Raw genomic sequence first — 16,784 nt, forward strand, 5'->3', positions numbered from 1 at the left:
TAGTCCTGCCCGCCAGTGGGCAGTCTTCAGTTGGAGGGTATTGTCACATATTCGTCCACACATAAAAATGTGGTTAATGGCATTTACTGTCCTGACAGGAAAAGTTGTGCCGAGAAACATTACCATCCTGACAGGAAAAGTTGTGCCGAAAAGTAATCATGCACATGGAAACCTAGTAATTACCTTTGGAGTCAAAGGCCGGTTACAGCCAATCGGATCCAATTCCCCTCTGGCTCATTGCCCCGTCGTGGTTTCATGCCTATGGTTATCTGAGAGTTCATTCCTAAACTTGATTTTCTGGTATTTGACTTTGGCTTTGTTTTGACTTCCCTGATATCTGATATTCTTGACTTTTGGCTTTCCCTCATCTTTGTGTCTGATTCTGTGTCCCTGACCTCGGCAAGTATTTTGACTATTCTTGGAGACTTTAAGTCCGGCCATTCTAAGGTCCGGTTATACGTTATACATTATCCTTAATCCTAGGTGTGACACAGTACTGCGTGCTGGATCAACTTGTAATCCTGACACTCCCATCATAAAGGATTATAGATCTACCCGCTTGCATTTATCTGGCAGCACAGTCTTTTAAGTGTGCTGAGGTATAGGCAGAAGTACTGTAGTAGTAGTAGTATAGGCAATATATTTATTATCATCTTTAAGTTTGTTTTCTCTGTTTATAGAGGTTTATTTATTTTTCTTGGCCCCCAGATCTTAGGTGTGCTGAGAGATAGGCAGGTATCTGTGTCTCTGGGATATTGTGTTAACCTAGGGACAGTGAGAGGTTTTAGCAAATACTTGCCTTTCTGTCTTTTTCTTACCTTTATCCACCTGTATCCTTGCTACTCCTTTTTTCAGCCTTTTTTTATTTATGGGTTGTCTACACTATAGATAGCTGTTTAATCTTACTTTTCTAATGGTATCTTGGATTTGATATGCAATGCTGTATGCATGCTGTTCATTAGACATAAAGATTTCCTTGGAGAACTCATCAAATACAACTAGTGCACCCCGCTAGGAGTGAAACATACCATTTGTATCTGTGTGTATTATCAAAAGGACATATCTGATTGGTCCAGGTATAATAAAGATAATTTTTATCTTATTTTGTTACTAATACATCCAATATATTAATTCCTCCTTTCATAGATCCTAAACCTCAGTGACCTACGGGCTACTGTGGTTTAATAAGATACTTTTGTCTGATACTTTATGGGTTACCCCCTAACGTTGAGCCTCTGGGTCAGGTTTTACATAACCGACAGGCTCCTTTTCACTATATACAATTACCAAAACAGCAGATAGCTATACATATTAAAAATAAAAATACATTAAATCAATTAACAAACCAAGATCAGGGATAGAGAACAGAGTTGTTGAGAAAAAACAGGAATCAGAGTATATAAAAAATGCACACTTAGATAACCAAACTGCAAACCACAAAAATGCATTGAACAGATGCTACATAGTTACATAGTTTAAAAAGAGACACATGTCCATCAAGTTCAGCCTTACTCACATTTGTTTTTGCTGTTGATCCAAAAGAAGGCCAAAAAACCCAGTTTGAAGCACTTCCAACTTTGCAACAAACTAGGAAAAAAAAATCCCTCTTGACCCCAGAATGACAGTCAGATTTATGCTTGGATCAAGAAGCTATTACCCTTCTTTATACTTTTCTATTTTTTATATATATTTGTATAGCGTTTCCTCTTTTAGTATAGAAGTTGGTCATATCTTCAGCTTATCCTCCTTTTAAGGTATGAGTGTCAAATTGATTAAGATGGAGGCTTGGGGAATGTGTTTGTTATAGGGGAAATTGCGTAAGAGCCGGGATGAGGACAATATGTTGACGTAATTGACAGTTATAGGGCAATACCTGTACTGTGTTATAATAGTATAATAATATATTGTTAACTGACAGGTCGATTGTTTTGTATGTTTTATGTAACATTGTGTCAAAGTGAAATTATTGTGAAGAAATTTTTATCTATTTGAGTTTTATGTATTTTGTGATAAAACCAATAAAATATTTAATTAAAAAAATAAAAAGAAGCTATTACCCTACATTAAAATATTATATCCTTGAATATTCTGTTTTTGCAAGTATGTATAACCAAATGTGCAAAGTACAGATACACCCACTAGTGGATAAGACACACCCTTAATGGGTAATGGATAGAAATCTAAACAATTACCCTTGAACTATATGTATTGTAGATAAGGACTCCTCCAGGTCCTCAAAACGATATGGAAAAAAGTTAAATCTACAATACAATAATAACAGAAAAAGACATAGCGTAATACTGTTATAATAAAAAGGGAGTGGAAATGTAAATAGTTATTCACACTCACAAACCAAAATTGATTGTAAGCATATCATTAAGACGGTGGATATCTCAGGATGGATGAAACATCATGATATACATAAAATGAAACAAAAAGGCATATAAAATGGACTGGTCTCAGGATCACAGGATCAATAGAGCCAGAACATAATAAAATATGTCAACAAACAATAAAAAAACTCTATATTATATTTATATGCCTGCTTGCCACTTCAGTGTTGTAAGTGTGCTCTATAATTAAAGTGTTTATTTTATCAAAATACTCTGCACTATTATGCCTTTTTGTTTCCTTCTATGTATATCATGACGTTTCATCCATCCTGAGATATCCACCGTCTTAATGATATGACTACAATCAATTTTGGTTTGTGAGTGTGAATAACTATTTACATTTCCACTCCCTTTTTATTATAACAGTATTACGCTATGTCTTTTTCTGTTATTATTGTATTGTAGATTTATCTTTTTTCCATTTTGCAAGTATGTATCTAGTTGCTGTTTAAACATCTGTACAAACTGATAAAACCACTTCTTCAGGGAAATAATTGCACATCCTTATTGTTCTTACAGTAAAAAAAAAAAAACCTTTCCTTTGCCTTAGACAAAATCGTCTTTCTTCAAGTCTAAACGCATGACCTTGTGTCCTTTGTAAAATCCAGTTTGTGAATAGATTTCCACACTATGGTTTGTATTGGCCCCGGATATATTTGTATAATGTTATCACATCCCCTCTGAGGCGATGGTTTTCTAAACTAAAGAGATTTAAATGTGTTAACCTTTCTTCAAAGCTAAAATGTTCCATTCCTTTTATTAATTTTGTAGCCCGCCTCTGCACTTTTTCAAGTGCCGTAATATCCTTCTTTAGAACAGGTGCCCAAATTTGCACAGCATATTCAAGATGTTGTCTTACCAGTGATTTATAAAGAGGCAAAATGATATTCTCATCCTGAAAATTAATGCCCTTTTTCATGCATGACAATACCTTACTGACCTTAGCCACGGCTGATAGACAATAAACTATGCAAACAATGTGCAATGTCAAATGCAATTCCCAAGTCCTTCTCGTGTGTTCTTATCCCTAGTTAAATAGTTACACAGGCTGGAAGGAGACATGTATTAGTAAAGTTCAAGTATTTTTAGCTGTGAGAACTTTGTTTTTTCTAAAAATATATATTTAATCAAATATTTATAAGCCTGGGGCCTTTAAGCCATGCCTCAAAAATGTGAATCGGCGTTCACAATGGCATGGTGGTGTCATGACTTGGTTGTGGCTTAATTATGTCATAAGTAGGGGTGGGCTACAGCATCTGGCATCAGAATTCTTGGCAAAAGTGTCTGAGGGTATAAAACTGATGTGGCACTACCATTTCATTGTTATGAAAATTGCAGACATCTATAAGAGACAAATATGGCTCATATATGTTTAGGTTGCTTGACTTGCAGCCATATGGTCCCTTTTAAACCCTTCCAACATTACCATATTGGAAAAAAGTTTTTAATAAACATAGGATTACATGTACTATGGAATTTGTAGTTTACAAGTTAACTTGCCCATGTAAATGCTAAAGTTAAGACCAATTCATGTATTTGGAAAAATACATAAAAAATCAACTCCAATTATATTACTCATGTGGATAAAATATGGAGCAGAGCAACTCTACCACTGTTAACAAATCATGATTCAAATATAGATGCTGTATACTTAAAATGTATTCATTAGAAAGGCTAGTAACTTTAATCAATGTGCAAATAACCAAGATTTAATTGGCATTTATTTTAATCAGGGTATGATTCAAGTGTACTCATTTATTTTACTATAAAATGTTATCATTTTAAATCATCCTAAAAATTTTACTTTTATAAACAAAAGAAAATTTATTTTTTTAATAAAATTCACAAATGACAAGTCGTATTTCTGCACAACTCCTATCATTCCATACTCCTGAACTATACATTTCTACACAATCCTCATTCCCACTTGTATCATTTGGGTTCACCAGCAGGGCCGCCATCAGGGCATGACAACCATAACAGTTGTCATGGGCCCGGCGGTCCTGGGGGGCCCCGAGCCCCACATACTGCTACAGTAAGTAATGGCTGAGCTGGGGAGTTAAACAATCTCCCCAGCCAGCCTGCACTCAGCAAGGGGCCCGCACAGCCGTCCGCGGGCCCCTGCTGCTAAAAATGTTCTCCCTCCGTGCAGGGCATACTGAGGGGCAGCTAAGGGGCCTCCCAAAGACCCCACTAGGCTGCCCCACAGTGTGCCTGTCTCCAAACACAGCCTCACTGAGCTGCCTGTAACTGCTCAGGGCAGCTCCGTGAGGCTTGTTTTGCAGGAAGTGACATCACCAGTCACAGTGAGCTATGCGGAGCTGCCCTGAGCAGACTTACAAGAGGACCACCAGAGAGGTAAGGTTTGGGAGGGTTTTGGGAGCCACTACCCCCCCTTGCTCCCACTGCATCCCCTACCCCCCTTACTCCCACTGCATCCCCTACCCCCCTGCTCCCACTGCATCCCCTACCCCCCTGCTCCCACTGCATCCCCTACCCCCCTGCATCCCCTACCCGCCCTGCTCCCACTGCATCCCCTACCCCTCTGCTCCCACTGCATCCCCTACCCCCCTGCTCCCACTGCATCCCCCTACCCCTCTGCTCCCACTGCATCCCCCTACCCCCTGCTCCCACTGCATCCCCTACCCCCCCCTGCTCCCACTGCATCCCCTACCCCCCCCTGCTCCCACTGCATCCCCTACCCCCTGCTCCCACTGCATCCTTACCCCCTACTCCCACTGCATCACCTACCCCCCCCTGCTCCCACTGCATCCTTACCCCCTACTCCCACTGCATCACCTACCCCCCCCTGCTCCCACTGCATCCCCTGCTCTCTCTGCAGCCCCTACCCCCATGCTCCCTCTGCAGCCCCTAACCCCCTGCTCCCACTGCATCCCCTACCCCCCCTGCTCCCACTGCATCCCCTACCCCCGCTGCTCCCACTGCATCCTTACCCCCCCTGCATCCCCTACCCCCCCTGCTCCCACTTCATCCCCTGCTCTCTCTGCAGCCCCTACCCCCTGCTCCCTCTGCAGCCACTACCCCCCTGCTCCCACTGCAGCCCCTACCCCACTGCATCCCCTGCTCCCTCTGCAGTCCCTACCCCCTGCTCCCTTTGCAGCCTCTAGCCCCTCTGCAGCCCCTACCCCCACTGCATCCCCTACCCCCCTGCTCCCACTGCATCCCCTGCTCCCTCTGCAGCCCCTACCCCTCTGCTCCCTCTGCAGCCCCTACCCCCGCTCCCACTGTATCCCCTCCTCCCTCTGCAGCCCAAACCCCCCTGCTCCCTCTGCAGCCCCCACCCCCCTGCTCCCACTGCAGCCCCCACCCCCTGCTCCCACTGCATCCCCACCCCCCTGCTCCCACTGCATCCCCTACGCCCCTGATCCCACTGCAGTCCATACCCCTTGCAGCTCCTACCCACTGCAGCCCATACCCCCTACAGCCCCCACCTCCCTCTGCAGCTCCTAACCCTTGCGACCACTGCAGCAGATAACCCCTACAGCCCCTACCTCTCTGCAGCCCCTGCTCCCTCTGCAGCCCCTACCCCCTGCGACCACTGCAGCCCATACCCCCTACAGCCCCTGCTCCCTCTGCAGCCCCTACCCCCTGCTCCCTCTGCAGCCCCTAGCCCATACCCCCTACAGCTTCTACCTCCCTGCTCCCTCTGCAACCCCTACCTAATTCAGCCCCTACCTCCCTGCTCCATCTGTAGCACCTACCCCTGCTCCCACTGCAGCCCCTACCTCCTGCAGCCCCTACCTCCCTGCTCCCACTGAATCCCCTACCCAACTGCTCCCACTGCAGCTCCTATTACCCTTTGCACCCACTACATCCTGTCCCTCCTCTGCACCCACTACAGCCTCTATTCCCCTCTGTACCCTCTGCAGCCCCTTCCACTCACACCCTTTACAGCCCCTTCCTTTCGGCACCCTCTGCAGTCCCTTCCCCTTTGCACACACAAACATAAAGGGACACTATATAGTTACCAGAACAACTACAGCTTAATTTATATTATACAGCTTAATGTAGTTGTTCTGGTGAGTATAGTCTACCACTGCAGGGTTTTTGCTGCAAAGACTGCCTTTTCAGAGAAAATGCAGTGTTTACATTGCTGCCTAGGAACACCTAGGCGCTTCCTGTGTCAGTGTTGCAAAATGTGCAGCACTGACATTCAACATCTCCATGCTCTGCATGTCGACGCTGAACGCTTGTCATAGAGAAGCACATATATATATATATATATATATATATATAGAGAGCGATTTTCGCACTACATTCACTACAAACACACTACATTCACTATACACACTACATCCACTACAAAAACACACACTCTGCATGCACTATACACACACCTAAATTCACTACACACACACTCTGCATCTAATGCATGCATACAAACATTACATACATTACACAAAACGTACAATCTGCATCCACTATACACACTGCATCCATGACACACATACTGCATCCACTATACACACTGCATCCATGACACACATACCGCCTCCACTATACACATTCTACATCCACTATACATACTGCATCCATGACATACATACCGCATCCACTATACACACACACACACACTTCATCCTTGTGGGCGGACTCGGGGCTGGCCCCGGGGGCCCAGATCTTGAGCTGTGTCAGGGGCCCTAAAATTTCTGATGGCAGCCCTGTTCACCAGGATTCCAGTTCGAGTAGCTGATCATCCTTCCATTTGGGTATCTAAAAATTCCCTCATTCTGAATGTCATTAATACCAAGAAATGCAGACTTATTATTGAGTAAATCCAAGGATAGTACAGCTTGGTTCTCTTCTGCATTCGTTGGTGAAGCAAGCTGTCCTCCAGCTGAAGAGCAAATTGCTTTTCCGTCATTGTAATTTGCTTCCTTGCCATTTGTAATATAGATTTTGTCACCACTGTTTGCTCCTTTAGAGAAGACCAGGGCTTAAAGAAAATAAAACATGTATCAACTTTAATATTTAGCTTTATGAAATAATATTACACAGCAATAAAATGTTTCTAGCATTCTGTGACATAACTTGGAATCATAGATTATTCAGATTACAAAAAAGATTTAACTATATCAAATTGTAAATAAAAAAAAAATACATATTGAATAAATTAAGATTTCTGGCATATTCTGCAGGCGTTTCCAATAAACTTATTTTGCTGGATAGTCACATATGCTGGACCTAAAAATATCCTGGGAAATGTCAAATATATCAGTTTCTACATATCTAAAATGGCAATTAACAAAACATATAAAATTAATGCAATAAAAATGTGTATAAAGGCATCAGCTAAACGAAGAGTAGGCAACCTCCAGCAACTTATGAGAATTATATACGTAGTCCTTAATATCTGCAGTGCTAAAGGTTGCCTACCCCTGATCTAAATCTAAAATACCTCTGTAAGTTTGACAATCTTTATATTTGTTTTATAAAAATATTTGTCAACAAACAAGACACACACTGAGAAGTCGTCAACTCAAACCAAGTTATTATATACAGAATGGATACATATTTTGTGTTCATGTCAAGTTATTCAAGGTAATACAAATAAAATACTTTAGTCTGAACAATTTTGCAGAGGTGAAAGCATTGGACAACAAATAATCTCAGTGGAGTACTCGTGTAAGAGGCACCGCTCTCGCCATCCATTTAAAGCAATTCTGAGACCTCTACTATTTATTCCACTATCACCCGTGACCCTCCTTGTGGATTTTATAGAATAAAAGGCGAGGTTATAAGATAAACAAAAGGTTATAAAAAAAAAAAATGAGAAAGGTTAAGAAAACTAAAAGGGTGAGAAATAATACGGGGTGAAAGCAATGCCGGATATGGAGCCCTTGTCTCGGCATCCGCAGCGCCCATCGCCCCAACCAAGGAGTCCCATGTAGTCTGTCCTAGGAGCCCATAGTTGTGCACATCTTTCCTACCTTCCATAAAGAGATGCAGTGAAAGTTTCCATGTCATACAATTCTTCCAGTTTGGTCAACCACTGCCAAGTTGTAGGGACATACGTCATGCACCATCTGATGGAAATGAATGCTATTGCAGCATTTAGCAGGTGTCTCGTCAGATACTTCTGATATTAGACCATGAAGACCTATCCCATTATGGGGAAATCTTCGAGCAGGATCACCAGATGTTAATGTCAGTACCTGCCTCACATCTAATCTCCAACAGGTTTCTGGAACTGTTAGGAACATTTGATGGAGCCTGTGACGAAGTGCCCTTCGCCACTTTGTCCTGGAGAGGCCTGCTCGCCTGCCTCCACCCCTGCGAGTATGGCCCCGGGGAGATTGTACCCTCTTAAATCAGCATTTGGGCTTATGGACTTTTATCGGACGGTGTATGGCCCTTTAAGAACCGTCGGTGGGCACATTGTGACTTTGGTGAACAATGCCCCTTTAAGACTATGGCCCCTGGAAGATATTGCCTGTTAAATACTATTTTAGCAGATTGGATTTTAAAATACTCTTGCTGCCCCTTTAAATTGTATTGGAGCAGTTCTGCAGCTTTAAATTGGCACTTTGGATGCAGCTTTGAAGTGGCAGCCATTCGACGAACGAACATGTGGCGGCGGCCATCTTTGTTCATTCGAACAAGGTCAGCAGTATGTGTAGCCAAATCCATGGACTTCTCTTTTTGTATTTGTATCCCCTTTTGTATCACATAGCTTTGTTACAATGCAGCCGCCCATCCCATGTGTTCCCTATTAAGGGTTAACAAGTATATAGGGGTGTATATAAAAATTACCTCTCTCTGTCTCAGTGGAGATATCTTTGCCAGAAGCTCAAGGAAGCAAGGTGAAGGGTCAGTGTAGGACCTGCTTAGGGGGTCTGCTTTGACGTTGGCAGGCGGGCATTCTCTCCAATATCCATTGGAGTAACTAAATGACCTCCATTTGTCTGAATATACATAGGGATTAAGGAGAGAGCGCAGGTAACTTTTTTTTGTTTCTTTGGTTTTTACTATATATTGGGGCTGATGTGTACTGTGGTCATTGCTGCCGCTCAGGAGTGATGGGAGTGAGCGCAGGACTTTTCTTTTTGTATCACACAGCTTTGTTACAATGCAGCCGCCCATCCCATGTGTTCCCTATTAAGTGTTAATAAGTATATAGGGGTGGATATAAAAAATACCCCTCTCTGTCTCGGTGGAGATATATTTGCCATAAGCTCAAGGAAGCAAGGTGAAGGGTCAGTGTTAGGACCCGCTTAGGGGGGTCTGCCTTGACGTTGGCAGGCGGGCATTCCCTCCAATGGACATTGGAGTAACTAAATTACCTCCATTTGTCTAAATATACATAGGGATTAAGGAGAGAGCGCGGGTAACTTTTTTATTTTCCCTTTTTTTACTTGAATGATTTTTTTTTCTCATTCATGTATTTATTGGGAGGGTGGGGGGGGGGGGTATATCTTTAAAAGAGTATATACATAAGAAAGAGCTCAAAGATCATAGGGCATATGGGACAAGGGGTTAACCATAGTGGAATTACAACTGAACACAAAAAACAGATGCCCTGAATTAACCTATATTTGAACATATAGGATGTAAATCCATCAAAAAAATTTATAAAAACAAATATATATATATAAAACTTAACATTTATTCAATTTATCAATAAAAGTGCATGAGAGTTAAACTAAATATTTTATAAATATATAGAAATAGATGAAAAAAGGAGGAAAGAACAAAACCAGAGTATATACAGAGATAACTCTAATGTATTCGTATTGTGTGGTCTGTTAGGATATATCTATGTGGACAATTATATCTGGCTAGATTTATCCACATCAGACACCTGAAAAATACTGTACAGGTGTTCTGCATTAGACTCACAAGCTACAGTATAACAGAATAGCTACAGTTTGTAACAAAAAAGTAAACAATTAGCATCACCAAGTGGGCTATCAAATATCACACTGTAGTGAGTGAAATTGTAGCAAGATACCGGCTTGGAGCACACAGATAATATATAATACACTATAAATCAGATTTAAGTAACACAGCTGAGCTGTCTATATCTTAGTAAGAGAGATACTTTACTGTGCCTTGGAGGGCACCTAATCTTATCATGATTCTGTCTAATGAAACTCCTGACAGCTACATAAAATTATTATGTAGATGGCTAAGTACTCCTTCAAGTTAGAAAATAATAATCACAAGGTACAAAGAGGTCTGGATCCTTATTTTACAGAAGTACTTGCCTAGCCCGGACGTACGTTTCGCCACGCAGGCTCCTCAGTGGGAAAAACTTTTATTGATATCTTTAATACATGTTAAAGGGACACTATAGTCACCAAAACAGCTTTAGTTTAACCCCTTAAGACCGCAGCCAAATGTACAAGTTGTGAACCAAAAAAAAATGTAAACAAACCACAGATTTTGACTATATGTCTGTTCGACAATAATTTACCTCTTTCATATTAAATGCACCCACACTTATTATATATCATTTTATTCAGGGGAAACAGGGCTTTCATTTAACATCAAATATTTAGGTATGGAACATAACTTAATATGAATACAATATAAAAAAAATGAGAGAAAATAAGATTTTTTTAAAATTTTCTTAGTTCTATGTGACATTCTAACTGTGAATGTCATAATACTGTTTGCTTTTACTGCAATAAAATACACATATTTGTATTCAGCGATGTCTCACATGTAAAACAGTACCCCCTATGTACAGGTTTTATGGTGTTTTGGGAAGTTACAGGGTCAAATAAAGCATGTTACACTTTTCAGTTTTTTCACATTGAAATTTGCCAGTTTGGTTACGTTGCCTTTGAGACTGTATGGTAGCCCAGGAATGAGAATTATCCCCATGATGGCATACCATTTGCAAAAGTAGACAACCCAAGGTATTGCAAATGGGGTATGTCCAGTCTTTTTTAGTAGCCACATGGTCACAAACACTAGCCAAAGTTAACGTTAATATTTGTTTGTGTGTGAAAATGCAAAAAACTAATTTGAAAGCCAATTTTGGCCAGTGTTTGTGACTAAGTGGCTACTAAAAAAGACTGAACATACCCCATTTGCAATACCTTGGGTTGTCTACTTTTTCAAATGGTATGCCATTATGGAGGTAATTCTTATTTCTGGGCTACGGGATAGGTAACCAATCTGGCGAATTTCATTGTGAAAAAACTGAAACGCAAGCCTTATATTTGACTCTGTAACTTTTGAAAACACCCTAAAACCTGTACATGAGGGATACTGTTATACTCAGGAGACTTTGCTGAACACAAATATTTGTGTTTCAAAACAGTAAAAAGTATTACAGCAAAAATATCGTCAGTGTAAGTGCCGTTTGTGTGCAAAAAAGGAAATACTTTCACTTTCCCTGACGATATCATCGTTGTAATACATTTTACGGTTTTGAAACACAAATATGTGTGTTCAGCGATGTCTCCCGAGTAAAACAGTACCCCCCATGTACAGGGTTTATAGTGTCTTGGAAAGTTATAGGGTTAAATATAGTGCTAGCAAATTAAATTCCCTATACTTTCGGCCTGGGTTGTTAGGAAGGTCCCGCAAATTGTAATTAATAAAAGGACCTAATTATGTAAAATTATTACATAAATATATATGTAAAATTATTATATACACATGTGTGTGGATATATATATGTATATATATATATATGTATATAATTTTTTTACAATTATTTTTATTTATATATAGGTATACATATAGTGATGTATACGTATATACTTAGGTATATACATATATATATTATTTCGTTCTACGTATATTTTGATATCAATATATATATATTAATATCAAAATACAGTTAGAACGAAATTACACACCTATATATATTTTTAATTATTTTTTTTTACGTATTTACATATTTTTTTATTATAAAATATATATATAATGATAATTATGTATATATTTAATCAACATCCTTCTACGTGTATTTTGATATTAATATATATATATATAATTTTATATATATATATATATATATATTAAAATACACTTAGTGTATGTGTAAATGTGTGTGTCATATATATATATATATATATATATATGTAAGTGTATATTTTATTTTTAACTTTAATTTATTTTTAACAGGGGTTAATAGGGGAGGAGAGGTGCAGAGACAGTGTCAGCCAGTGATATTACATCACTGGCTGACACACAGGATCAGTGATCACAGTGACAGGCTGTCACTGTGATCACCTCCTGCAGATCACGGTAATTGGCCACAGGGGGAGTGCCTGGGTGGCCAGGCATGCCCCCCAACGTGATCTGCAGGGGGATCCTGCCTGCAGTTACTATGGGTCAGCCAATAGGCTGACACATAGTAACTCTGATCGCAGTGACAGGCTGTCTCTGCATTCAGATCGCAGAGACAGCCTCTCACTGCGATCATACTCTGCAGATTGCGGTCACTGACTGCAGGGGGACTGCCTGGGGGGCCAGGCATGTCCCCCGACCGCGATCTGCAGCTCCATGTGTCAGCCGGCTCCATGTGTCAGCCGATTTTAAAATCGGCTGACACATGGTAAATACCGATCGCATTGACAGCCTGTCACTGCGATCGGAAGCTGCAGACCGCGGTCCCCAGGCACAGGGGGGCTGCCTGGGGGGCCAGGCATGCCCTCGACCGCGATCTGCAGCGGCCATGTGCCGCCGGCCACGTGGGAGGTAAGACCACCCAGGACGTACTATGCCGTCCTGCGGCGTTTAGAGCCGCCCAAATAAGGACGGCATAGTACGTCCTGCGGTCTTAAGGGGTTAAAGCCGCGACGGCAAGAACGCCGTAACGGCGTTAAGGGGTTAAGATATTTAACATATACAATGGAAATCCATCAAAAAAAATAAATAAATATATATATATTGTGGCAAAACTAGCCACTTCTGAGCTATATGCAGTATAGGTTGTCCGTAGGCTGAATGTATGATGTGTTCCGTTAAATGTGTATGTATTGTGCTATGGCCGTTCGCACGCTGGCAGCCGTACGCTGCCAGCGTACCAGCATTCATACGACGAAACACGGCTATCCTGGCCGTTCGCCGTACGAATACGGGCTCCCCAGGTCGACCACACATCCCCAAGTCGTGTGGTACCAAGTAACCGATTGCAACATTGTTGCAATCGGTAATTAAGGGCTCTCCTAGGTGGCCGTCGATCCACTACCGACCATGCGGCGGTCGGCCATCTTGGATCCTTTGTCTCTGCAGCGGTGTTCGGTCGTCGAGAGCCTGGACTTGAAAACGGCTACTCGATGATCCGAGCCCCGCTGGGCTTCCAGAGCGTTCGGGAGTTCCGCGTTCGGTACATTATATGTCCCGTACTTATTCGGTACTTTTAAACCAACTTTCATGTTTAAATGTATTATGTGCGGCGTTCGGTCAATTCAGCTGGGATCAGAGCGGTATTCTCACAAAGTGTGCGCTCCGACCCCAGCTACCTACCGAACGTTCGATTATTCCAAAGTACCGAATATTGTGTGAATTATGGATTTTAGAGTCAATTGTCGGTTTTGCTGCACGAGGGGATAATCCACTTAATCGTCCATTTTAGTGGGAGTATCCCTCTCGTGCCGCAATGCCTGTTGGGAAAGTCACAATGCATGTTGGGAGAAATCCCCTGGATTATCTGTGTGGAAACCCCTTGCATGGGGAACTGTATAAATACGCTGCTTGTGAATAAACCGAGTTAGTTGACTCCCAAACTGTGTTTCGTCCGGTTATTGGGAGGATTGGGGATATTGCCTTGCTTTCTACTCTGACTGTGGATTTCCTGAGGATACCAACGGATGTCGTGGACGGTTATACCGCATTCCGTTACAATTGGTGGCAAGCGACGGGATCCGAACCTTACAGCCGAAAAGCAGCGTTCGTGTAAACTGGAACTACCGAACAAGGAAAGCAAGGGCAATTCGTATGGAGATTGACTACACCATACTGAAATGACAGACTTTAAAAGAGCTACTGGAAGCCAGGGGCAAGATAGCCAGCAACAAATCTAAGGCTGTGCTGATCGCTGAACTGATGGAGGGAGACAGAGCCCGCAGCGCTACACCTCCACCAGCCAAGGAAGAGACCCCATTCCAAAAAGAGCTACGAACCAGGTTGGAGTTTCTGCCGCAACCAGTATCGTTGGAAATGTTGACCGTGATGATATCGGATGTACAGGATTATCTGCTGGCAACCAACCCACCAGCAACCCCACCTAGGGCAGAGTCTGTTACTGCCTCCACCTATGGACAGATAAAGCCCAAAGTCCCACATCACGCATTTAAAGCGTTTTGTGAAGAAAAGGACGAAATCGATGGGTACTTACAGGATTTTGAGCGGCTGTGCGATTTGCACGATTTGGAACCCGCAGTATGGGTACCGCTGCTGGCCGGCAAATTATCGGGTAGGGCAGCTGAAGCCTACCGTGCTGTACCTCGAGAGGACAGCAAAGATTACCCTAAAGTAAAGAGGGCGATCTTAGAGAGGTATGCTATTACCCCAGAAGCATACCGGCGCAAGTTCAGGGGCTTGCGCAAACCGGAGAAAGATTCTCACGCAGAGTGGGCGCACAAGCTGGATCAAGCATCGCAAGGATGGATACAGGCCAGCAACGCCACTAATATGGAGGAGTTGCGACAGCTTATGCTACTGGAGCAGTTTTTTAATGGCTTGTCCCCAGACGCACAAGAATGGGTGAGAGACCGTAAACCACTCACCCTACCCGAAGCCGCTAGATTGGCGGATCAGCATTTTGATGCCCGGAGGCATCACGGATCACAGAATAAGGCCCTCCCTCGGATTACCGGTCCACCCCATAATTTTACTCCTACCGGCCCCACCGTACCCCTGCACAGGCCAGCACTGAATACTCCACCAACCCCCTCCCGATACAACGGCCGGGTTAACATTCAGTGTCACACCTGCAAGCAGTGGGGACACATTTCTCGGGAGTGCACCCAAAACCGGAGCCGGCAAGCTTGGAATCAGGTGCGACAAAATTTGGCACCAAGGGCTGCTGCACACCATTACCAGGTAGCACCCGTCACCCAAGAATTGCTGAGCGCTCAAATTGAGGAGCCGCTAGGGGTGCTCCACGAAGTAATGTCGGTCCGAGCCACCGACAACCGACAACATCATCGGCAGCTAGTAACCCTAGAGGGGAAGGAGGTACAAGGGCTCCGGGATTCGGGAGCCACTTTAACTTTGGTTGCACCACATTTGGTACCGGGCGCAACCCACACTGGCGGTTCAGTGGCAGTACGGGTGGCCGGGGGAGCAGTATACCGGCTACCGACTGCCAAAGTACACTTGGATTGGGGTGTGGGAGAGGGGACTGTGGAAGTAGGGCTTATGCAAAATTTACCTGCAGATGTTGTGCTGGGGAATGACTTAGGCCAAATGACTTCCGCTTTTATTCCCCAGACTCCCTATCAGGAGGCACACCCCGTAACCACCCGGCAACAGGCTCGCACCACGGCTACACCGATACACTCTGAGGCTCAGGTAAGAGACCATGCTCCCCAACCGACCCCCATGTCCTGGGATACCCCGACTACCTTTGCGACCGAAGTCCAGACCGATCCCACCCTCCAAGTATATAGGGACCGGGCACAAACAGACCAAGCCGGGCTAGAGGGGGAGCGGTACATCTGGGTGAAGGAGTTGTTATACCGTGTCACGACCAAAGATGTGGGGGGGTCTGTCACCCTGACTAACAAGCAGCTAGTGGTACCGCAAAAGTATAGACAGGAGCTGCTTAGAATTGCTCATGACATTCCCTTGTCAGGACACCTAGGGATGACCCGTACCCGGTACCGCTTAACGCATGCCTTCTTCTGGCCCGGCATCTCGCAGGATGTGCGCCAGTATTGCACCTCTTGCGACGTCTGCCAGCGAGTGGGTAAACGAGGGGATCGCCACAAGGCCAAGCTATGTCCCCTACCCATTATCGCAGAGCCCTTCAGCCGAGTAGCGGTGGATATCGTAGGGCCCCTGCCAAAACCCAGTCCCTCTGGCAAAAGATACATTCTAACTGTAGTGGATTACGCCACCAGGTACCCCGAAGCTGTGGCCCTCACTAATATACATGCTGAGACCGTAGCGGAGGCATTAATGAAAGTGTTTTCCCGGGTAGGGTTCCCCCAAGAGATAATCTCGGACCGAGGTACCCAGTTTACGGCCGAAGTTACTCAACATATGTGGAAGGTATGTGGCATTAAGCCAATAGTTAATTCCGCCTACCACCCCCAGTCCAATGGGTTATGTGAGAGGTTCAACGGGACACTGAAGCAGATGCTTCGGACGTTCGGGGAGACCCACAAAGACTGGGAGAGGTTTCTGCCTCACCTACTCTTTGCTTATAGAGAGGTTCCCCAGGAGTCGACAGGATTCTCC

This window comes from Pelobates fuscus, chromosome 10, assembly GCF_036172605.1.
Source record: "Pelobates fuscus isolate aPelFus1 chromosome 10, aPelFus1.pri, whole genome shotgun sequence".
In the NCBI taxonomy this organism is placed as follows: Eukaryota; Metazoa; Chordata; class Amphibia; order Anura; family Pelobatidae; genus Pelobates; species Pelobates fuscus.